The sequence below is a fragment of the Rhinoraja longicauda genome, chromosome 7, assembly GCF_053455715.1.
Source record: "Rhinoraja longicauda isolate Sanriku21f chromosome 7, sRhiLon1.1, whole genome shotgun sequence".
Taxonomy (NCBI): domain Eukaryota; kingdom Metazoa; phylum Chordata; class Chondrichthyes; order Rajiformes; family Arhynchobatidae; genus Rhinoraja; species Rhinoraja longicauda.
The window spans coordinates 32,066,110-32,089,863 of record NC_135959.1 but is presented as its reverse complement, the minus strand read 5'-3'; positions in this window follow the sequence as shown (position 1 = coordinate 32,089,863).

The window sequence follows — 23,754 nt, the reverse complement described above, 5'->3', positions numbered from 1 at the left end:
AAAAGATCAGCCATGATATTATTAATTATGGAGCAAGTACAAGAGGCCAAAAGACCCATTACTTATTCACTTTAGTAATGATGTGTCAAGATTTTAATCTTTCCAAAAAATAGAGTTATAAAAGCAATGAGCTTATGCAGTGTTTCAGAAACTCTAAAGAGTTTATTAAAAAGTAGATATCCTAAAATTATCGTTGAAGTCTCCATTGCAGAAAGTTACTTCATTATAAAATGGTTCTGATCCAATCAATATGTTCAAGAAAATTATTTTATTGCACAATTAATAACAAGAACAAACAGTGTTCAGTATTCAATTTAACACAGTCCCCAGTCACTCTTTGCTGCTCCTGGCATAAGTAAATGGATGAGCCTTCAATACTCTATGAAATCACATGGTTACAAGAGTAGTTTGAGATAGTCTGCTCCAGCTTGGAAACAAACAGTTCAACAGAGATAACTTAGCAATGCTGTTACATCCCTTCTGCTGTTCAAAAGCCATGGCAATTGCAAATCTTGGTAGATATTCTCACTTTTTATACCTAGTCCAATTTCTCTAACAGTGGTAAAATGTTCCTCCTTTTATCCACATGACCAAATATCTTCCTATAATAAAGACACACAGAATTTCAGATGCTGGAATCTTAGAATTCATAGTGCTGGAATATCTCAGTGGGTTTGGCAGCATTTCTGGAGGACGTGCATTGGCAACATTTTGGGTTGAGACTCTTGAGAGCCCGCCATGATCTGTCTCTGCCCCCAGGGTCATCTGGCACAACTGACCCTTGCATGAACCTTTTTTTGCACTTTACCTTGTTCCCCCTTTTTCTTCCCCCCCTTCTTGTTGTTTACATGTTCGCCGTGATTTATTTAAATATTTGATTTGATAGCATCGATATGGAAGCGACAATCAAAATCTCGTTGTACTTGTACAATGACAATAAAGGATATTGTATTGTATTGTTATATTGTATTCTTCTGAAGCATCCTGACCCAAAATGTCACTTACCCAGCGCTCGGCGATCTTTTCTCTCAACACCTTCGTTCAGTCTGCCTTAACCAACCTGATCTCCCCTTGGCTGAGCACTTCAAATCCCCCTCCCACTCCCAATCTGACCTTTCTGTCATGGGCCTCCTCCAGTGGCAACTTACAGCCCAGCGGTATGAACATTGACTTCTCTAACTTTAGATAGTTCTTCTGTCCCTCTCTTCCCCTCCCCCTTCCCAGTTCTCCCACTGTCTTCATGTCTCCACCTATATCCTTTCTTTGTCCCGCCCCCCTGACATCAGTCTGAAGAAGGGTCTCGACCCGAAACGTCACCCATTCCTTCTCTCCTAGATGCTGCCTGACCTGCTGAGTTACTCCAGCATTTTGTGATACCTTCTGCCCTGTGAAATATGATCCATTATCAAATTGCATTTTAATAGGGAGATAATTTTATTGCATGCATGAATCTAAATGTTTGTCAATTTGTTTTCATCACAGGATATAGTATTAAATAGAGTAAATGTCAGCTATTGTCAATATGTTTGTCTCAGTTATCATAAAAGGAGAATAATGAAGTGGATTCAGTAAATATAAGCAACAGAATATCCTCCACAAGAATGATCAAAACCAATGCCACACATGGATGTGTTTTCAGCCCCTTACTGTAGCTCCCATATTCACAACTGCGTGGCCAAATTCTGTTCTAACTCGATTTATAAGTTTGCAGATGACACTCATGTAAAGGGCTGGATCTTGTATATTAACGAGCTGGAAACAGGAAGGAGATCGAGGCTTTGCAGCATAGTGTCAAGACAACAAACTCTCCCTCAGAGTCAGCAAAACAAAAGAGCTGGTCATCAACTTCAGGGTGGAGACAACCTTAATCTGCAATAATGGTGCTGAGGTGGAGATGGTCGAGAGTTTCAGGTTTCCAAGTGTAAATATTGTCAGCAATTTGGCCTAGTCCAATGACATTGATGCTATGGTCAAGAAAGCACATGAATGTCTGTACTTCCTAAGACTGAGAAAATTCAGCATGTTTCTAATGACAAGTCTCTCACCAATTTCTACAGATACATAGTAGAAAGCCAAGGGCCCAGACTCCTGTTAGCTATGACCAAAGTTTTTCAGTGATAATTTTGTTTTGCCATTTCTTGTAACATTGTCTAGAGATAGTTGTGCACCACCCACTTTTGCTAGAGCTATTGTCCTGCTAATCCATTAGATTTATTCATTATTAGGGGTCATACTGTTGTTTCTTCCTCTTCTTACCACCATTTTCAATGTTCTCAGAAGAGGGGGTTAATATTTCTCCATCCTATTTATCAGAATCAGAATCTCTTCAAAATCAAATCAAAAAAATAGACTGGACAATTTGTCCTCTACCTTTCCTCACACTCCTAAGTAGCTGTGGCCATCCCCTTTAATGTAACAAGTAGTACCCTGCAACTGAATATTATATTATTTTTTCAACACCTGAACCTCGGTTTCTAATGCATCTTTTTATTTTTGTAAGTAACCACAGTGAGTAATATTTATCCAGCTTGATTTACACATTTCTCAGATTTATAGTGGCCCACTTCTATTAAACAATCTATCACAACATAGGGCTTTTCCTTTGCAGTATTTCTACATCCTTATTCTAATCTTCAGGCAGCCCAGTGTTCAAACAAAAAATAAGCAACAAGACTAATTTCTTCTCTTGGTATCCTACATTCTCTCTCCCTGTATCTCTTGGAAGCTTTTCCCTTTCTTCCGTAAATTGGTTGGATCCTGACAATTATACCAAAATGTTGCAAAAACACATTTATTACAATGTGGTTCTAATTCAATCAATATGTTCAAGATTTTTTTTTAACATAATTATCAACAAGAACAAATGGGTTACATTATTGAAATAAACAATACCCAGTTACATCCTGCTGTTCCTGGCAACAGTCAACAAACAAGTCTTCAATAACTCTTGGTATCAGTCAGCCACAAGTGTAGCTTGGCACATTCTGCTCAATCAATCCAGGAAATAAAGCATTTTTAAGAGAAAAGTTAGGAGAAAGCCAATCAGCACTTTCAGTTGTTAAAGGGCGACACAGTGGTGCAGCGGTAGAGTTGCTTACAGGACTAGAAATCTAGGTTTGATCCTGACCAGGGGTGCTGTCTGTACGGGGTTTGTACATTCTCTCAGTGGGTTTTCTCCTGGTATTACAGTTTCCTCCCACATCCCAAAGGCATGCAGGTTTGTCAATTAATTGATTTCTATAATTTGTTCCTTGTAGGGTAGAATCGCTGGTCCACACAGGTTCGGTGGTCGACGCGGGTTCGGTGGGTCGAAGGGCCTCTTTCCATGCTGTGTCTCTAAACTAAACTAAACTAAGCTAAACCTTCACATCTCTTCTGCTATTCCAAAGACCTGGCAACAGCAAATGTAGCATGATCCTTAGCACTACTTCCAACTCCAGACCAGGGAGTTCCTCTCTATGAATGGCACATTCTTCATCTTTTATATACATATTCAAACAACATCTTGTCACTTGATACATCTTCCTGTCAAATGACAAATCACTGTACAAACAAGTTTTAATGAAGTTATTGAATACTTGAAGCATTAAGACACTGGTGTTTTTAACATTGTTAGTTTCACATCGCAAGGCATGTTAATAAACTAAGCAGTGATATAATATCTCTAGTGTAAACTGATCACAACACTCCTGATTATCCTTCCCTTTGCACTATAGCCTTTCAATTACTACACCAGTAGCAGATATGTGTCTGGTACAGTTTCTGCTGAGCAGTGGCTGAGGAGTTCTAATTAAGAGAGCCCTATATATCCTCAGTATAAAATAGTAATGGCAGTTTCAGAACTAATTTGTGTTATATCCTCCAAAATGTAATACCGCTGGATAATCTGATTTGGAGCCCTTAAATGGCTTTTTACAATTAATATTAGAAAGCAGCCCAACTCCAATTTATTCTGGATTCCACAGTTCTGAGATGCTTCAAGGCCCACTATCTTGTGTATATTAAACTTGTCAATGTAAAACTAGCTTCGATGAATATAACTGGAGGTATTTAATAGAAACATAGAAACATAGAAAATAGGTGCAGGAGTAGGCCATTCGGCCCTTCGAGCCTGCACCGCCATTCAATATGATCATGGCTGATCATCCAACTCAGTATCCCGTACCTGCCTTCTCTCCATACCCCCTGATCCCTTTAGCCACAAGGGCCACATCTAACTCCCTTTTAAATATAGCCAATGAACTGGCCTCAACTACCTTCTGTGGCAGAGAATTCCACAGATTCACCACTCTCTGTGTGAAAAAAAACTTTCTCATCTCGGTCCTAAAAGACTTCCCCCTTATCCTTAAACTGTGACCCCTTGTTCTGGACTTCCCCAACATCAGGAACAATCTTCCTGCATCTGGCCTGTCCAACCCCTTAAGAATTTTGTACGTTTCTATAAGATCCCCCCTCAATCTTCTAAATTCTAGCGACAATTCTAATGCGCCAATACAACATTTATTTTGTTCATCTAATCTTTCCCCAAAGTTGTAGATTTTGTAAAAATTGCCACAAACTAATGAGTATTCTGTAAACATCAATTTATGCAAAAATATGCTTATATTAATCATTTCTTGGTCAGAGCTAGAACACCAGGGTTTAAATCAATAAGATGGACATCATTACAGCAGCAAAGGAGAGGTATTTCAAATACAGTGCAGTGCAGGGTTTATATTTGATTGTTGCAACAAGAATAATGTTGATTGATGGTGGTCTGTGGTGAATGGAAGTAACATAGCCCAGTAGGAAATTATTTATTGGCTTAAGGATGGCTGCGGAGGTAGTCAAGGATTCTTCCTGCTTACTTATTTCTACTTCTTGCTGTGATGTATTCCATTCAGGTTGAGAATAATTAACATCAGTAGCTAATTCATCCAGCAAATGGAATACAGCTCCACGGCACTAAAATGTCATTAACAATTCCTTAATTAGCATTAGTCAATAGACAATAGACAATAGGTGCAGGAGTAGGCCATTCGGCCCTTCGAGCCAGCACCACCATTCAATGTGATCATGGCTGATCATTCTCAATCAGTACCCCGTTCCCCATACCCCCTGACTCCGCTATCCTTAAGAGCTCTATCTTGCTCCCTCTTGGATGCATTCAGAGAATTGGCCTCCATTATTGAGCAATTGACATTAAGATAATGATGCCATATTAGCAGCAATACAATCCTTTCTCATAAGACGGGAGATCATCATAGCATAAGAACAACAATTGTTTTTGCTGGTGTTCCATCTTCCCTGACCATTTTTGACAATGGCACCAAGAGTGCCAAGGGCAGGAAACATGTTTGATTATTTTTCCAGATTCTGTATGAAAAAAATTGATGATTCTGGGATCAATCTAAGCATTGATCTGCACTTGCTTTTGGGAAGAAAATGACCAATGCTAATTGTGAATGAAATTTCAGCACATTATGATACTTGCATTCAGTTCCTGCATTAACATTCTTGGCAAGCGTGGTCCCCTAATGTGAGCACTGCTCTGCAAATCAATATACAAGAATTCCGGTTACAAGAACCCTACAAATCCACAGTTGACAATCTGTGAATTTAATGAATGATCAACTTAGCTTTAGGTATTGAGGAATAATTAAATAAAGTCAAAAGTCAAGAGTCAAAAGTGTTTAATTGTCATATGAACCAACAACAGAACAATGGAATTCTTGCAGCAGAATAACAGGGAACACACTGTACATAGATAATATAAAATAAACAAACCCCCCCCCCAAGTAAATTAATAACTGCAATGCTGGTGCAAAAAAATGTCTTTAGCCAAAGGCAGTCCTTACTAGTTTATAGTTGAGGTTGGTGTTATATAGTGTTTAAGAGCCTGTTGCTTGATGGGAAGAAGCTCTGCTTGAATCCAGTGCTCACAGTTTTCAGACCCCTGTCTACTTCAACTTCTTCCCAATGGTTGGAGTGAAAGGAGGGTGTGGCTTGTGTGATGTGGGTCTTTGATGATATTGGCTGCCATTTTGAAGCAGTGTCTCCTATAGATTTCTTCAACGATAGCGAGGTCACTAAATTGTGATGGACTGGGCATTGTCCATCACTGAAATATTTTTTGTGCCTCGGCTGGGCGATGAGTTGCTATCATCTAGGCCGTGATGCAACTAGTCAATATGCTCTCTACCAAGCATCTGTGGAAGTTCAAGAGAGTATTCGTCAGAAACGTGGCCAACATTAGCTCCCCTCCAATCCACAGGAACTGATCCTGCATCTATTGAACATTGGAAAATGATCACCAATGCGACCATCATTTCTAGAGCCACCTCCTTGAGTACCCTGGGATGCAGACCATCAGGCCCTGGGGATTTATCAGCCTTCAGTCCCATTAGTCTACCCAAAGCTATTTCTCACCTAATGCAAATTTCTATCAGTTCCTCTGTCTCCCTAGATCCTCTTTCCTCTGGTACATCTGGGAGATTGTTTGTGTCTTCCTTAGTGAAGACAGATCCGAAGTACCTGTTCAGCTCTCCTGCCATCTCCTTGATACGAGATGTATCCCAGGATGCTGAGGGAGGCAAGGGAGGAGATTGCGGGGGCTCTGGCACAAATTTTCAGAGCCTCTTTTGCAACAGGGGATGTACCGGAGGACTGGAGGATAGCTAATGTGGTGCCATTATTTAAAAAGGGCAGTAGGGATAAACCTGGGAACTACAGGCTGGTGAGTCTGACATCGGTGGTGGGGAAGCTGCTAGAAAAGATTCTGAGGGACAGAATCAGTCTTCACTTGGAGGATCGAGGGTTAATTAAGGATAGTCAACATGGCTTTGTTAAGGGAAGGTCGTGTCTGACTAACTTGATTGAATTTTTTGAAGGGGTGACCAAGGAGGTAGATGGGGGTAGTGCAGTGGATGTGGTATACATGGATTTCAGTAAGGCTTTTGACAAGGTCCCACACAGGAGACTAGTCAAGAAGGTAAGAGCCCATGGGATCCAGTGCACCTTGGCAAAATGGATAAAAAACTGGCTTAGTGACAGAAGGCAGAGGGTGATGGTAGAAGGGTGCTTCTGTGACTGGAGGCCGGTGTCCAGTGGGGTGCCGCAGGGATCGGTGTTGGGTCCCTTACTGTTTGTAATCTACATAAATGATCTGGATGTCAATGTACAGGGCATGATCAGCAAGTTTGCAGATGACACAAAGGTAGGGGGGGTGGTGAATAGCGAAGAAGGGATCTGCAAGCTGCAGGAAGATATAGATGAGATGATCAGATGGGCGGAGCAGTGGCAGATGGAATTTAATCCTGAAAAGTGCGAGATGATGCACTTTGGCAGAAATAACTTGGAGAGGGAGTACACCATGAATGGAAGGACCCTAGGGAAGACAGGGGTACAGAGGGACCTTGGAGTACAGGTACACATCCTTGAAGGCAGCAGGACAGGTGGACAGGGTGGTCAAAAAGGCATATGGGTTACTGGCCTTCATTAGCCGGGGCATCGAATATAAAAGTAGGGGGGTAATGATGGAACTGTACAGAACACTGTTGAGGCCACAGCTGGAGTATTGTGTACAGTTCTGGTCACCACATTATAGAAAGGATGTGATAGCTTTGGAGAGGGTGCAGAGGAGATTCACCAGGATGCTGCCAGGGATGAAGGGCCTCGGCTATGAGGAGAGACTGAGCAGACTGGGGTTGTTTTCCCTGGAGCAGAGAAGGCTGAGAGGGGACATGATCGAGGTGTACAAGATCATAAGGGGCATAGATAAGGTAGATGGCGGGGAACTTCTTCCACTGGTGGAAGGTTCAACAATGAGGGGACATAGATACAGGGTAAGGGGAGGGAGGTTTCAGGGGGGATGTGAGAAAGAACTTTTTCACCCAGAGGGTGGTTGGAGTCTGGAACTCACTGCCTGGGGTGGTGGTGGAGGCGGGAACACTCACAACGTTTAAGAGGCATTTGGATGGGCACTTGAAATGCTACAACATTCAGGGCTACGGTCCAAATGCGGGAAAATGGGATTAAAATGAGACTGTGTTTGGTAACGGGTGGCACGGACACGATGGGCTGAAGGGCCTCTTTCTGTGCTGTAGGACTCTATGACTCTATGACTCTATGACTCTATGATACCCATAATAATTTCACCTGTTTCTACCTTCAAGGGACCCACATTTGTCTTTACTAATCTTTTTCTCTTAACATACCTAAAGAAGCTTTTACTGTTACTGTTACTGTTACTGATGTGTGCAACAAGTTTTTTTTAACTGTGGATGTTAAGTGGAATGGTAAAAACTGACATGATGATGGAATTTAAAAGGTTTCTTATGCACATAAAATGCAGGTATTGCAGAGATTTAGATTGCATACAGGTACCAGGTTAGTTTAATTTTGCATCATGTTTCACACTGACATCATGGGTTAAATGGATGTGTTTCTGTGCTGTACTGTTCTCTATTCTATGTTCACTCCATAATAGTGGGAATACATACATATCATCATGCCTTTAAGTGCGTCTCTCAGAAACAGACCTGCCATCATCATATCAGGGATATAGGTGTAGATGACGAAATAGAAGCAAAGATCATAACTTTAATAAAATATATATTTTATTTAAATTATTTCATTGAGCTATTGAGTTGTACAGCACAGAATTGAGCCTTTTGGGTCATTGTGGCATGTTGAACCTATTTTTCCCATTTGCAGTAATCTCATTTGCCTGCATGAGCTCTGTATCCTTTTGGAAAGGTTTGTTCAAACCTGTCACCAACTAGGACTTTGATACAACTTAATCCACTGACCTTACAAGTACCAAATATTTTTCTTGTCCTCAATACCTGAGTTTTAATGTTCCCTTCTCTCACCAAATGTGTGTAAATTTAGCAGGGAAAATAATTATTGGCTTTTAACTGGGTTATTTGCTGTACAGTATAAAAGGACAGTTAAAGTCAGTTCAACGTACATATGCACTTAGCCCATGCAACAGAGAACACGTTTCTAATCTTGGAAATTTTGCTGACATTCCTCATCAAGTTACTCATGATCAGCATTCAACCCTTACATATTAAATAAGACGTATGCTGGTAAAATCATTGGCCAAAGAAAATCGGCCAGACAGTGCTATTTTTTCAGTGCAGATGCAAATGAAATTGATTATTTCTGCAGCAGATGCAATTGCAACCATTCCTAAGTTTGAATCAGCTGCTCTAGACATTTAATGGACATTTTCAGTCATGCCACTGAGACCATTTTACAGTTTCATCTGCTATAACTGTATGCACAGATGCACTGCCTCAGAGTGTTGCAAGGGAATTTAGATTATATTGGCCCAATGTATGTGGTTTGATTGGCTCCCTTGGACGGCCATATTTTAGCAATATGAATAAGATCTGCGTTGAGCTTATGAGCATAACATTATCCAGAGAGTTGGAATTCTTTCCATATGCAGTCCTCCTGCTCAGAACACCAGGATCCCTTTTAGGAACATGTGTAAATGACTCATCCATATTAAACAGGCCTGCCTCCCCGAACAGGTCCTGGCCTGCACTTGTAATCTGCCTCCTCACCCTCTCAAACTCAAACTCAAACTCAAACTCACTCATGATGATATTCATAAGTTCAGATGTTATAGAAGCAGAATTAGGCCATTCGGCCCATCAATTCTACTCTGCCATTTAATCATGGCTGATCTATCTTTTCCTCTCAAACCCATTCTCCTGCCTTCTCCCCAACCCCTGACACATTCACTAATCAATTTGTGTTCAACATTGAACAACCCCACTAGCTGATAGCACAAGGCATAGCACACCCCCTAACTGTTGTGGTGACCGTATAATAACAGAAGTCTTACACCTGGATAGTGATCTGGTATCGTGGATTCTTATTCAGGACACTAACCAATTCCTCCAATCACACAACAATGCATGACCCCAACTATCTGGCAACTATTCCCCAGCCTGGCTCCCTGATTGAGCAACTGAGCTCCTGAGATCATAGTTCTCTCCGAACATCCTGGACCTGACATATTTATTTTGCATGCTCTGCATGACACAGTGCACGGACCTTTCAGGAGTGCCTAATACATTGTACTTCGGGTATTAGTAAGCTCTGCTTTCACCAGTTTGCAATCAGCTGCGGCAGTGCTTACTGTTGATCACTTCAATAGTGGGGAGTTCAATACCCATGACAGATCAGGCAATGTCCACCACTTTATGAATCCTCCTTCATTCTTGAGTGTTCCAATTTCTCAACCAGGCCATGATGCAATCAGTTGATATGTTCTCAACTGTATACTTATAGAAGTTTGATAGAATCTTTGGTGACATCCTCAAACTTCTGAGGAAGTAGAGGTGTTGGTGATTTTTCTCTGTTATTGCAGCAATGTACTGGGCCCACTGTGTGTTATGTAATGAACTGTCAACATACCTCCCCTGGTGAGGATGAATTTACAGGACATTTTATGCACATTTCATGGTGAGTTGTAATAGAGATGGTAATGAATTATAAACCTTTGCCTATGAACTCCGAACAGGGAGCATTTAATATTTGAAAGACAATGAAACTTCCCTGAACCAATTGTTTGTCCATTAGCTGTGTCTGAAATTCTAATGCCTTGGGACATTAATACGAACGTATATTGAATGAGATCCAATTACAAGACCCCACCTTTTCCCAAAGTCATACCTCATCCAAAGCCTTGCAAGGAATACAACTAATAGCACAGGAAATGATGAAAGTAGCTGCCATATGGGAATTGAGGAGCCATCCTGGACTTTCAAGTAGTAAGGCCAAGTGGATGTGCCTGCAAGCATGCGCAATCCCTTGAGAGACCAAGAACCTGCAAAGAGCGGCAGTAAGAATCGCAAACATGCTGACATGCTTACACTGCCTTTACTCCATCAATACTTGAATTAAAACAAGTCTGAGATGATAATTAGCAGGATTATTAACAAGATTATTTGTTTTTACTTTTCCATGTGTAAGGTCATAAAGTCAAGAGGAGTCATAGTTTGGAAACAAGCCTTTTAATACAGCTTGTCCATGCCGACCTAGTTGGCATATTGGGTTAGTCCCAATTGTCTGTATTTTGGTAAACAGTTTCCTCCCATCGACCCTTCCATCAATTTCTTGAGTCACCCTGCACAAAACTGACCACAAATCTACTTCAGTATTGAACCATTGTGGAATTTGCATTATTATGGTTGCTCTATGTATTTTGTTTTTTGCATTCTCATGATTTGGTTTACTTAGAATATCTGATAACTTATTGTATATTTATTTTGTTATTTGCTATTGTTGTTTCTCTAATGTGCGTGAAAAGCTGCAGCAAGAAACTATTTCATTGTTTCAGTTCATATGTGGTGCATATGACAAACATTCTTGACTCTCAACTCGAGTAGATATAAGGGATAGGAGGATCAGGTATGGACGTTTTTCCAAGCTCTCCAGGTGCCAAAGCTCAACCAAATAGGAAGTGGTATGCTAAAGGAGCTTCAAAGAACTTCCTCATGTAACAATGATCTGCCACACATATTCCTTTAACTGCAGAGAGGAAGGAGGTGTCCAACCCAAGTACCGGTGGATTGGTGGCTCAGGGAATTAATTACGTGAAGAGATGTAATTCTCCATGGAATTTTTAACTCAGCTCTCAAGTGAATGTATAGAGTGTATAGAGTTCACTTCGAGGGCTGGACTGTTCTTGAATGCCACTTTCCACAGAATCAGTGAGAATTTTTTTGTAGCCTTGCAGCTCTCAACAATGCTAGGCGGGAGCAAAGTGAGGGCGATGATTTGATGCACATTTTAGAGAAGAACAGAAAAGAAGACACAATAATGGAAACGAGATAAATCTCTTCTACCTTACTTTTTACCTCCTTCCTCTCTTCCTTTCCACCTCCCCTCCCCCTCCCCACCCATCCACCCCGAGCACCCCTCCCACTTTCCTCAGTTGACTCATCTGCCACATCTTCCAATGGCTGAACGTGTCCTTGCAAGCAAAGAAATCGGGGCAAGACTTTGCAGTTCCAAAACTCTGAGGATCTCAGTTAAAAGCAATTCAATAGTCAGAACAGGGATCTAAGCAGCTTATCTCTACGTCTGCTGAAGCCAAATGCAGTGCACCGTGCAGATGCTTTCGTAATTTACCAAAGGATGCACATTAGCCTTTGACCAAGTGTTTTAAGTTTCCTTTATTTCCTTTATTTATAACGCCTCATAAAAAATTAGCGACTAATTTTGGTTCCATGTCTGGGCAATAAATACTAACTTATCCTTTCATCTTGCACTTTATAAAAAGTATTGACTGCTGAATTGTTGCTGGGATTCAAAGACATTTTGTAACCAAGGGAATCCAACCAGAAGGATGAAATTGATTGCCAGCTCATGTTAGTATTTATCATCTCATGAGAGTTTTCATTATTAATTATATTTTTGTCTTATGTATTCATGGCAGGATACTGAAAGAAATCTCTTCTGTTTGATTTTCGGTGCAATTCTCGCTTGTTGACTTCCGTTCCATACACTTTACAGCCATGGACCTTATTCCTGTGGGTCATGCCCTCATGTACTATCCTCCTTCTGTCCTCACTCGTATAGGTCTCTTTTCTGTTGACCTTTTACCCATTCACCTGATTGCCATGAACCCCAATCTTGCAGGAGTTAGTTATTCTACCAAATCACATCATCAATGCAATGAATCATGATGGTCTAGTCTCTTCTGATGTGTAAGAAGGAACTGCAGATGCTGGTTTAAGCCAAAAATAGACACAAAAAGCTGGAGCAACTCAGAGGGACAGGCAGCATCTCTGGAGAGAAGGAATGGGTGACATTCGGGTCGAGACCCTTCTTCGACCCGAAATGTAACCCATTCTTTCTCTCCAGAGATGGTGCCTGTCCAGCTTTTTGTATCTAGTCTCTGCCGATGTTCTGTTAAGCATATCCAATATATATCCTCCATGTGTAGGAAGGATCTGCAGATGCTGTTAAACACTAAAAGTTGACGCAAAATGTTGGAGTAACTCAGCGGGACAGGCAGCATCTCTGAAGAGAAGGAATAGATGATTTGGGTCGAGATCTGAAGAGGTACCTCGACCCGAAACGTCACCCATCCCTTCTCTCCAGAGATGCTGCCTGTCCCACTGAGTTACTCCAGCATTTTGTGTCTGTCCTCTGTGATAAACCAAAAAGGTTCAATGAGGTGTAAATTGCTTATCAGTGCGAATTTTCATTATCAAACTTAGGTACCAGCTATAATAAATGACATGCCAATTATAATTGCAATATCTCAACCCAAATTAAAACCACACAATAGCTGATCATTCTTGCCTCTGATTTACTGTTCAGTTTTTGAATCCCTTGGAAACCCTTGCAACACTTGTTCATTTGGGAGCAGAAGTTAAAATTAAAATTTGCAGAGCTCATTGATATTCAACTCCTCCCATGTTAATTCTCCAAATGCTGATTTTGTTCCCTATTGAACATTCGAAAATCAGTCTCCAAACCAAACACAAATTATTTGATTTTAGTGTTCTAATATTATCTTCCTCGTGTCCCAATTTACTATTTATTCACCAGGGAAAAATTAGCTGATTCAGAAATTTCTAGCTTCTGTACTTCCAGTTTATATTTCAACCATTTTTTTTTAAACTAAGGAAAGTATGTTTATATGCTGCAGGTTAATTTTAATCTTTATTTCCTGACAGTAAATGCCACAATTATTGGGAAATTATTCTTCTCACTTGTAGCCATCAAAATCAGGCCAGCATGATTCTGGGTGAAGAAGGATGGATGGCCAGAGACATTGGTGCACATTTTGAGTACAAACTACAAGATTAAGCTACAGCTAATAATTGCCAATTCCATAAACTCTACCCTGAGCTGATATGCTATAATACTTGGCTGTGTTACCTCTAGTGCTGATTTGATACTCAGAACATGATAAAGCCAGTGTGGAGTAGTTAGAACCAGAATGTGCTTTGGTCAGAATAATCATCATTGTACTGTACTTATCCAATTCAATTTTGTTTCCACTGCGAGCTGTCAGCCTAGAAATTGGGCACTACATGTCTGCAGGAGTAAGATTAACTGAAGATGTATTTTACACATGCTTAAAAGACCATCACAAATTTGCTTAAGCAACCTCCACTTCCCTGTTTTCTGCAGTTGCTCTTCCCCTATTGGAATAGGGAAATATCTGAATAGGGGGCATCATGTCTCCAACCTCACCAACTTCTCCAGATGCATCGGTAAGAATGTTATTGGGGTGATCACAGCATGGTTTGGGAACGGATCCATCCAAGACCATAAGAAATTGCAGAGAATTGTGGACGCTGCTCAGCCCATCACACAAAATATCCTTCCTTCCATTGACTCCATTTACACCTCATGTTGTCTCGGCAAGGCCAGCAGCATAATCAAGAACAAGTCGCATCCTGGCCATTCCATCTTCTCCATCAGGTAAGAGGAATAGAAGTGTGAAAGCACACACTTCCAGATTCAGGGACAGTTTCATCCCAGCTGTTATCAGATAACCGAACCATCCAACCATGCGAGCAGTCCTGAGCAACTATCTACCTCATTGGAGACCCTCAGACTATCTTTGATCAGACTTTACTGGACTATCTTGCACTAAATGTTATTCGCGTTATTCCCTTTATCGTGTATCTGTACACTGCAAATGACTTGATAGTAATTATGTATTGTCTTTCCACTGACTGGTTAGAAAGTGTTATGTTCAGCACGGCATAAAGATAAAGTACACTCACACGTTCGTTGCCTGAATCGCGCCAGCATTTATTTACCCAGCGTTCTCGGCTAATAAGGAGCACCCACTCATTAACATGGCACATGAATATGCATGAATACATTACAGTGCTCTCCCTTTTTTTAACTATTAAATCCAAGTACTCAGTTACAATTTTGGTGTTGTGATACTTGATTTAAACCAATACTTTTAACCATGTTTACAAAATTTCAAATGATAAACATAACACATTTATTTTACATATTCACACATTTTCGTTTTACTTGTAGAGTGAGTTGTCTAACTTACAAATTTAACCGAATTACTGGTTTGCGGTTCCTGCCTGATCGTCTAACAGTAACAGGTGCAACAGGCGTAATAGATGTATGTGTAGACTCAACTGTTGGCTTGTTTGTCTCTATTTTAGTACACTGACCTTGACTAGAGAAGTCTGTTTCTTTATCTGTACTAACTGGATTTTGTGTATCAACCACAATAGTCTTTTCTAACTCACTTTCAGATGAATACTCAGGGATTAGGAATTCATGCTCAGTTTTTGGTTCATCTTTGGCTGGAATCATTTGATCCACATGAACACTTTTGATCTTGTCTCCAACATCAACTAAGTATCTTTTTGTTCCGCACACTTCCACTATTTTCCCAACATCCCATTTGTCTCGACTGGACTTGTTGGGAGGACTGAGCACACGAACTTGCTCATCTGGCTTGAAGTTCCTTTCCTTTTTGTGGAAGTCAAAGTGGTGTTTTTGACTTAATTGTTTTTGCTCAACTCTCGAGGCCAAATTGGGTTGAACTAGACTTAGGCGTATTCTTAGCCTTCTCTTCATCAACAGTTCTGCAGGTGAATAACCCGTAGTTGTGTGTGGAGTGGTTCTGTACTTCAGCAAGAAACTAGCCAAACGATGTTTCATGCTGAGCTTTGAACTACCCTGCAAAACCTGTTTCTTGAGAGCCTCTTTGACTACTCTAACAGACCTTTCCGTCGCCCCATTGGAGGCTGGATGGTATGGAGGAACAAGTGTGTGTTTTACCCCGTTACGCTGCATGAACTCTTTGAACTTTTCTGAACGAAACTGAGGTCCATTATCAGAAACAAGTTCTTCTGGTAAACCATGACATGCAAAAATGGATCTCAACTCGTCTATGGTATGCTCAGCAGTAGTGCTTGATCCCATATGCTTAGCCTCAATCCATTTGGAATGACTATCTAATAGTACCAGAAAATTGTCATTACCCTTTTCACAAAAGTCTACATGAACTCTCTGAAACGGTCTACTTGGCCATGACCAGGGTTGCAGTGGTGTTTCTGGTGGTTTACTCCGGCAATTTTGACACACACTACATTTGCTCACCAGTGACTCAATGTCACTGTCTATGCCAGGCCAATATACAAAACTTCTGGCAATTGACTTCATGCTTACTATGCCAGGATGTTCGGCATGAAGTTCGTACATAACGTGGGGCGTGGCTGTGTTCTGCAGCTGCGGTTCACCGGCAGTCTCTCCGGTTTTTTTTTGTTGTGTTTTTTTGTCATTGTTGATGTTAAATGTACGTTTTGTTTTATTTTTAATTCTGTGTATGTAGGGGGGTGGTGGGGGGGTTGGGGGAAACCTTTTTTTAAATCTCCTCCTCAACGGAGATGCGACCTTTACCGTGTCGTATCTCCGTTCGCGCAACGGCCTAACATCGTGGAGTCGGCGGCCTCCAGCTGGGATCGACCTCGAAGACTCCGGTCGCAGGGCCTGGACTTACCATCTCGGAGGCTTCGGCCGTGGGCCCTGCAGACCGCAACATCGGGAGCTCGCAGGTCCCTGGCTGGCGACCGGCTTTTGGGAGCTCCAGCCGTAGCAGCTTCGACCGCCCCGAAGCACGAGGCACGATCAACCCGCCCGCAGGCCCTTCATCACCCTGCGTGGCTCGGCCGCAGCACTTTACATCGCCCGGTGGGGGCTCAGGACTCTCATCGCCCTGCGTGGCTCGGCCGCGGCATTTTCCATCGCCCGGTGGGGGCTCAGGACTTTCATCGGCCTGCTCGGCTCGACCCTGGGACTTTCCATCGCCCGGTGGGGGCTTCAAGGGGTTGGGAGCCTCGATCGCCTCGTGGCGCCACGGGAGAAGAACGAGGAGGAGATAAGACTTTGCCTTCCATCACAGTGAGGGTATGCCTAGAGCAATCACTGTGATGGCTGTTTTGTGTAAAAAATTGTATCTGTGTGTCTTGTGTTCTTTAATGTCTACTGCCGGACCCTGACGTGAGAGGACGCTGGCGTTGATTATTCGCCGCTTTTCCGTCAGGATAGTTTGTCTGTTTGTCTGTTTGTTTCTATGTTAATTGTATTTGTAAAGCGCTTTGTGCATGTGTTAAGGCGCTATATAAAATAAATATATTATTATTATTATTATTATAATCTTGTTTCTTAAAGACTCTGGTACAACCACTCTGTAACCCCACTTTATGCATCCCTGCTCGCATGATAATTCATGGCGTCGATTATAGAAAGGCTTCTGTTCCGAGTTTGATCCACTCTCGACCAGTCCAACCATTCAATGTCTGTTCATAGACACTCTTCACCAGTGTCCTTCTCTGTTTCAGCTGCAATTTCTGTTGCAGTCACTGGAAAGTCTTCATCTATGACTTGCAGTGTGTAGATTGAGTTCTTGCTTCCCACATCAGAGTTCTCATGGGGCAATCGGGACAACGCATCTGCGACTGCGTTGCATTTGGTACTTCTGTACTCCACCTTGTAATCATACTGGGACAACAGAATTGCCCAGCACTGCATCCTTGATGCCGCCATGGAAGGTATAGCTGACTTGGGACCCAGTATCGTGAGTAGTGGTTTGTGATCAGTCACAAGGGTGAATGGTCTGCCAAGAAGAAACTGGTGGAATTTCTTGATTCCAAACACAATGCTGAGTGCTTCTTTTTCTATCTGTGCATAGTTGCGCTCACTTGGTGATAGGGTGCGGGAGGCAAAAGCAATAGGCTTTTCCTGTCCGTCATCCATTACGTGGCAAATCACTGCACCTACACCATAACTTGAAGCATCACAAGCAAGTTTCATCTCGCGCGTCGTGTCGTAGTGAACAAGGAGTTTGTCACTTGTCAGGTTTTTCTTGCAGATGTCGTATGCATGTTGTTGTTCCTTTCCCCACATCCAATTCTCATCCTTTTAGACAATAGACAATAGACAATAGACAATAGGTGCAGGAGTAGGCCATTCAGCCCTTCGAGCCAGCACCGCCATTCAATGCGATCATGGCTGATCACTCTCAATCAGTACCCCGTTCCTGCCTTCTCCCCATACCCCCTCACTCCGCTATCCTTTTGTAACAGATGATGTAGTGGCTTTAGCACGGTAGCTAAATCTGGAAGGAATCGTGCATAGAACTGCACCATCCCAAGGAATGATCATAGCTCTGACACATTGTTGGGCTTTGGAGCATTCACAATTGCTTCAACTTTCGCCTTCACAGGGCGCAGTCCGTTGGAATCTACTTTGAGTCCAAGGTAGATCACCTCTGATTGTGCAAATGCACATTTGCTCTTTCGTAGTTTGACGTTGTGGCAGTTCAATCGTGTGAGAACTTGCTCGAGTATCTCCAGATGTTCTTCCATGCCCACTGTGAATATCAGTAGATCATCCTGGTTGCACACACAGTGCGGAATGCCTTGCAACATTTTGTCCATGACGGACTGAAAGATTTTCGGGGAAGATTTCACACCATAGGGCAGCTTTGTATATGAATACAAGCCCTTATGTGTGTTGATGGTCAAGCACTGCTGACTTTCTTTGTCAACATTGAGTTGGGCATAAGCGTGAGACAAATCCAGCTCAGTGAAGACTCTTGCTCCGCTAAGTTCTGCGTACAGATCCTGCGAGGTTGGCAAAGGATACTGTTCATCGTCAACAGTTTGGTTGATTGTGGCTTTGTAGTCACCGCATAGTCGAACAGTTTTGTCAGCCTTGGGTACAGCCACAATTGGCGTTGCCCAGTTGCTCTGGTCTGTCTTCACGAGTACTCCATTCCGCTCCAACCTGTTGAGTTCTTCCTCCACTTGTTGCTTTAGCGCATTTGGTACTGGTCTTGGTCGACAATACACAGGTCTCACATCTTGCTACAGTCTAATGTGTGCAGAGTATCCTGTTATTCCCGTGTAACTGTCAGCAAATATTTCAGCATGTTTGCTTACGACATTTTCAAGACATGATTTGGACACATCAATGCTGAAAATGTTCTTCCAGTCTAATTTTATTTTACTCACCAACCCTTTCCAAGGAGGGTTGGTTTATTTCTGTAGCTGGCCACTATGATGGGCAGTGTTACTGACTGGCCATTACACTGAACTTTACAATTCATTTGTCCGCACGTCTCCAAGGCTTCGCCGGAGTAGGTTCTCAGCTTGACCTTACTCTCAGACAATGGTGTCTGTGAGAACTTTGTTTCGTACAGGTCTTTGCTCATGACCGAACAATCTGCTGCCGTGTCAATGCACATATCAATTAACTGTTCATTAACCAATAGTTTAATTCGAAAGTCCTTGTCTTGGCTGGTTGTAGGCTTATTGACATCAGTTGCATGAATGATGTACAACCCAAGTTCATTGTCATCCGGGTTCATCTCTAAGTTGTGAACTCTTTTCTGGTGTTGTCGTGTGTTTCCCACTTTAAGCTTGGCCCGACATGCTGAGGTGATATGGCCTTTCTTCTGGCAGTTATATCACTTAGCTGTTTTGAACTGACAGGATTGGGATGGGTGATCACCGTTGCAACGATAACAACTGGCTGCACTCGGCTCCCCGCCATACTTCGGTTTCAGTTTGGCCCCTTTTGGATTGGCCATAGGCGCTGCTTTGTGTGTGTACACGGCCACTGCAGTATGTGGTGAACGAAACTCGCGAGTATTCTTTGATGCCATCTCCATTGTAGTAGCAATCTTGCATGCTATCTCAAATGTAAGATCAGGAGTGCTTATGAGTCTGGACTGAATTCGTTCGTCCACTAGACCACAAACAAATCTGTCGCGTAGTGCGCGTTCAAGAAAGGTTCCAAAGTTACAGTGCAATGTTAAGTTTTTCAAGGCAACAATGTACTCACTGATTGTCTCGTTTTGCTTCTGGTTTCTCGTGCTCAATTTGTAGCTTTCTGCAATTTCCAGAGGCTCTGGGTTGAAGTGCTCCTCCAACTTCTTTATAATGTCACTGAAAGGCACATCTTTTGCCTTTATGGGCGCAAGGATATTCACGAGTGTGCCGTACACTTCAGGTCTGATCTCCGTGAGCAGAATTGCTTTCATGCGTTCACGAACGGCCTTATTTGTTGCAGCCACTACCTCTCCTTCACCACTGGTCTCTGTGATGTTGTTTGCCATGAAGAACATGTTTGCTCTTTCCATATAGGAGCTGAACGGCTCTCTACTTTTGTCAAAGATGCCCAGGCTTCCGATGTAGCCCGTGGACGCGGCAATTTTATCCCTCTCTTTTTTTTAACAAAGGAACGAGGAAAGTTTTCTGCACAAGCTCAGATTTCCTGCCTGTTCTGGTGTAGCAAAGCACCTAAAACTTAGCAGTACAAAAGCTATGCTAGCTATGCAAAACAAACTGTCTCCTCCACAATCCCGTCCTCGTCGCCAATTTTGTTATGTTCAGCACTGCATAAAGATAATGTACACTCACACGTTCGTTGCCTGAATCGCGCCAGCCTTTATTTACCCAGCGTTCTCGGCTAATAAGGAACACCCACTCATTAACATGGCACATGAATATGCATGAATACATTACAGAAAGCAACAAAATCTTTTCACTATACCTCGGCACAGGTGACAATAAACTAAACTAAACTAAACTAAACTAGGTCCAAAAGTTTACTGTCCAGGCTCCTCAAATCCTCACCTTCTGTGTATGGTATGAAGGGTGCAAGATGATCATACAAAAAATTACTCTTGGAACTAAATCTTTCTTCACTGCTGTTGTTCAACAGTTGTTTTATACCCTGTGTGTTTAGAATATAAGCAGCTCACCAAAGGGAAGGGAATGGTAAGTATAAGGATGCAGGGGAGATTCACCAGTCTTTGTCGATGATGGAGAATTCCAGCTCTGAGAGATTGAAGTTTGTTTTCCTAGGAGTGCAATAAAGTGACTAAAGTATTTAAAATTTAGAGGGGCATGCATTTAGTGGATAGTGAGAAACATTTGAGGGATTAGGTTCAAGATGAGGGATAGAAGATTTAGAGGGGATATGAGTATGAATTTATTTTCATCTAAAGGGTGATTTATGTCTGGGAAAGGTTCCCTGTAGCCTGCAATATCTATATCTCTCATGATTTTATACACCTCAATCATGTCTTCTCTTAGCCTCCTCTGCTCCAGGGAAAACAGACTTTGCCTATCCAATATTGTCCTCATAGCTGAAATGTTCCATCTGAAGCAACATCCAGGTGAATCGTTTCTCTACCACTTCCAGTCATTTGGTGACCAGAACTCCTTACAGCACTTCAGTTGGGGCCTGACCATTTTTTAATACATTGTGAGCATAACCTTCCTACTCTTGTATTCAATGCCCTGACTAGTGATGGCCGGCATCTCATACACCTACTCAATCATTTTGTCAAGTTGTGCTGAAATCTTGATGAATCCTTGGACTTGAACAGCAATGCCCCTCTGTTCCCTGATGCTTCCCAGGATCCTACCATGCATGGTGTATATCAAAGCCATGGCCATTGTGGCACAATGGTAGTGTTGCTGCCTTACAGTGCTTGCAGCTCTGGACACCCGTGTTTGATCTTGAATATGGGTGCTGTATGTTCAGAGTTTGTACTTTCTCCCCGTGACCTGCGTGGGTTTTCTCCGAGATCTTCTGTTTCCTCCCACCCTCCAAAGACATACACGTATGTAGGTTAATTGGCTTGGTATAAATATAAAAATTGTCCCTTGTGTGTGTAGGGTGGTGTTAATATGCAGGGATCGCTGGTTGGTGCGGACCCGGTGGGCCGAAGGGCCTGTTTCCATACTGTATCTCTAAACTAAACTAAACTAAACTAGAAAAGCCCCATTCGTACTGCCAAAATGTATCACGTTATATTTATCAGGATTATAACCATCTGCAATTTCTCAGCCCATTCCACATACACATTGATAGTCTAAGGCTACACTCCATTTCATATTTTAATGAAGTAAGATTTTTATTCCCTCTCATTTTCCATAATCACTTTGAAATATTTGGAGCTATGATCACTATCTCCAACATACTCCTTTCACTTAACGCTGTACATTCCTGAAAGGTAAGTCCAGTAATGCTCCTCCCCTTTTGGTTTATACCAAAAAGCCCACTTGAGCACAGCTTAAAAATGTCACACCTCCTGAGACATTTACACCAAAACAATCATGCTAAATGTTCTGGAAATTAAAATCCTCTCGTACCATAACCCTATTATTATTTGCTTTCAAATCTGTTCCTTGATCCCCTGTTGGCTCTTCAGAGTCTGTAATACATCCTCAACAAAGTGACTCCCTTTTCATTCCTAATTTCTACCCATGTGGCCTCATTTGAGGAGCCTACCAAAATATTGTCAAACCAATAAGTGAATACAAATTTGCCATTTCAAATACTCCATTTAAACTTTGAAACTCATATATTATTGAAGTGAATGGGAAGTTTCTGCGTAATACTAAGTTGCTTTTACACTGAAAATATTCATATGAAATTGATATCAGTAGCATTGATTTTTATTGCATTTTACAACTCTCAGTGGACCTCCAAAATAGCATGCACAGTGTGGTTGCACATTCTTTTAATGAATCACTCTGCATGCCATAAGGAAGGACCAAAAGATGCAAGCAAGAATGTCTTTGAGAGATGCTGAGAATTGATTAATCATGATGCTAATCAACATGCAACATTGATTTGGTGTCTAGACTGCTGATTTGTAATTCAGTGAACCAACAGACAACTTCTATTAACCAAGCACACCTGTAAAGTGTTTAGCAGCAGGAATGACCCCTGGCAGAACTATTCAAATGAATCATCAACTGCATGTACTTAGTGCATTTTATAATTATTCAAGGGTGCAATATTCTGCAGGGTAAGCTATGTTGAGTGCTGTAAGCTATCATGTTGTCTCCCAGACTTCTGTACAAATCAGTTGTTCCAGGAAATGAAGCAAAATACAGAAACACAAGAAAAACTATGAAGAAGGCCCATTAACCTGTAATGTTCCTTTCTCCACAGATGCTACTTAACAGGCTGAAATTACCCAGCAATATTGTTTTTGTTTCCAATTTTGTCACCTGCCATTTTTAATCATTGTCCAAGACATTAGCAGGTAATCTTGCTGTAATATAACATGGGTGGGAGACTGAGAATAATCTACATTACGCAAACCAAGCAGGAAAATATTACTGTGGAAGAAGGAACTGCAGCTGCTGGTTTAAACCGATGATAGACACAAAAAGCTGGAGTAACTCAGCGGGACAGGCAGCATCTCCGGGGAGAAGGGATGGGTGACGTTTTGGGTCAAAACCCTTCTTCAAACTGCTTAGGTGTAAGGGAAACGAGAGATATAGATGGTGATGTGGAGAGATAAAGAACAATGAATGAAAGATATGCAAAAAAGCAATGATGATAAAGGAAACAAACCATTGTAAGTTGTTTGTAGAGTAAAAATTAGAAGCTAGTGCGACTTGGGGTGGGGAGGGATAGAGAGAGAGGGAGGGAATGCCAGGATTCACTGGGTGGTGCTGACAGCGATGGCAGCCTCGCCAAAGGTCTGTCTGTCTTTTCATATTTTTTGTTATTTTTAGTGTGTTTTAAAAGTATATGTTGATGTTCTCTGGTTTGTTTTATGTGGGGGGTAGGGGAGGGGGTCAGGGGCCATTTTTTTCAATCTCTTGACTTAGACAAAGGGATTAAAAGTACCATTAGCAAATTTGCAGATGATACTAAGCTGGGGGGTAGTGTGAATTGTGAGGAAGATGCAATAAGGCTGCAGGGTGACTTGGACAGGTT